The sequence below is a fragment of the Penaeus japonicus genome, unplaced genomic scaffold, assembly GCF_977035675.1.
Source record: "Penaeus japonicus unplaced genomic scaffold, GWHDUDI00000001_assembly GWHDUDI00000027, whole genome shotgun sequence".
NCBI classification, from domain to species: Eukaryota; Metazoa; Arthropoda; class Malacostraca; order Decapoda; family Penaeidae; genus Penaeus; species Penaeus japonicus.
In genome coordinates this window covers 7,365,024-7,367,523 of record NW_028234429.1, presented here as the reverse complement: position 1 = coordinate 7,367,523, position 2,500 = coordinate 7,365,024, and positions in this window count along the sequence as shown.

The window sequence follows — 2,500 nt, the reverse complement described above, 5'->3', positions numbered from 1 at the left end:
TAGAAAGATCGCACAAAGTGAGCAAATTTACCTTATTGCTGTTCATGTTATTATAAATTTGGTCAGTAATCTGTAATAAGGCTGTTTCAGTGGATAACTTATTTCTAAAGCCATGTTGAGTTTTAGATAAGAAGTTATTGGTCTCCAGGAAATTCATCAATTGATCTGCTTTTTCAAGAACCTTAGATAGTACTGGGAGCATTGTGATAGGGCGGTAATTATTCGTGTCGTCTATATCCCCAGACTTGAAAATTGGTGTTACAATTCCATGTTTCCAAAGCGACGGAAAAAACACCAGTAACCAGAGAGGTGTTAATGAAGATCGTTATATAAAATGCGATTACAGGTAGACTATTCTTAATAAAACGCAAAGCAAAACCGTCTGCTCCTACCGCATTTGTTTTGCGAAGTTATTTTGTTATTAGGATAATAGTTTCTACGTCTACTGGTTGTGGTCTGAAAACATCAGTTATGAGCCTTGCCCGATCTGTGCTTTGATGTAATATGGAGGCAATTGTTTGTCCATAAGTTAGTTTTCCAATTTGTGCGAAGAAGTTATTAAAATGGTCGGGGTTATGTGTAGAATTTGTGTAATTATCTGTGTGTTGTTTGTTAGGCACTAATGTTTTAACAATTTTCCATGTTTCACTAGAGTTGTTTTTATGTTCAGCGAATTTATTTCTGAAATAATTAGTCTTGGCCGATTGAATCAATGACAACATTTTTCTTTATTAATATCTAAATTGCCTGAAGGGCGGGCTCAAATATGTTTCCTTTGAGCGTTTATTAGGAATTATTTCTATCGGCAATAGCTCTCTTGATGTCGTCATTTATCCATGGAGCAGGGGGACGTTTGACGATTCTTGTCACATAGGGAGCAGAGGCATCTATGCTGCTTTTCATCACTTCCGTAAGGATGGTTACCTGGGTATCTACATTGTCTGTCGATAAAATGTCTAGTAGAGTTGGTTCTTTAGATTTGATTAGCTCGCATAATGACCGAGAGTCATAGTGATTGAAGTCACGAAACGTTTTTCTAACCGGTGGTCGCTTTGATTTCTTTATATTCAACGTCATCGTAATAAGTTCATGGTCAGCAACATGACATGGAATGACGTCTGTAAGGAGAACGATTTCTAATATACTTGTTATTATTACATCGAATATAGACGAGTTGTTCTTTGTGATTCTTGTAGGTTTATTGATCACTTGTTCTAGTTTATTTTTCTTGATTAACTTAGTTAACTTAGCATTTGGTTTACTTAAATCATCATTTAAGTCACCTAAGATAAAAAAAAAAAAAAGTGATTACTTTTTTAAGGACATTTCTCTAAAAACCTTTTCAAGATATTCAAAAGATTCAGATTTTGCATGGAGATGCCTATAGACGGCGCCAATAATGAAGGAAGGAAGCATGTTGCTTTGTACGGTAACCCAGATATCTTCTACGGCAGTATTATTAACTGTTGTAGTTGATATCATATTTGACTTAAGGGTATCCCTTACAAACATGCATACTCCTCCTCGCCCTGCATCACATCGATAAACTTGATAATTTGGAATTTTGATAAAGTTACTTATCATTTCCTGGTGGAGCCATGTTTCACTAACACAGAGTATGTCTACATTTCTCTCCTTTACTAACAATACAATTTCTTCAAGGTGACCGAGGAAAGATTGTGCGTTTATATGTTCTATTTTTTAAAATGTTCTGTGACCTAATCACCGGCCGTGCTGACGGTTGAGCCTAAACGATGGGCTTCACTCACGAATACCCTGCCACTCTGTAAGTACTGACTCTCGTGTTTTTGATAAAATGGTGCATAGAAAAGTGAAAGGAATCTCAGTTTCCGTATTATCGTTCCAGCCTTTTTTGTGTGTTTTCTTCTTTATGGAAGTACTCGACATAGTGAGCAGTGTCGTGACCCATGTGATCCAGCTCGTGGGCTTATGCAGTGTTGACTCCCCTGTGATCCAGCATATTGAAGTGTGCTGTCAGGCCTCTGTGATCCTCCGTGTGGGCGTGTGCAAGTGTCTGGCCCATGTAATCCAGCATATGGGCATGGAGAGTATCGGCCCTTTAACACAGCGTGTGGAGTGTCGGTCCCTATAACGTCGTACAGTGTTGAAAATAATAATTTACAAAATTAAATTATATATATATATATATATATATATATATATATATATATATATGTATATAATGTATATATATATATATATATATATATATATATATATATATATATATATATATATATATATATATATTTGTGAAATAGATACACTTTTTCTGTATAATTTTTTTTCTCCTTCATAGCTATGAGGATCAACAATAGATACATATCACATATACAAATATTGAAAGTAAATGAATCTTAAAAATGAACAAATACTTGAAAGTGATATAAATCCCGTATTACAGAAATAATATTTCTATCTTATAAACAATAATCCAAAAGAACCTACTGCAATATATATATATATATATATATATATA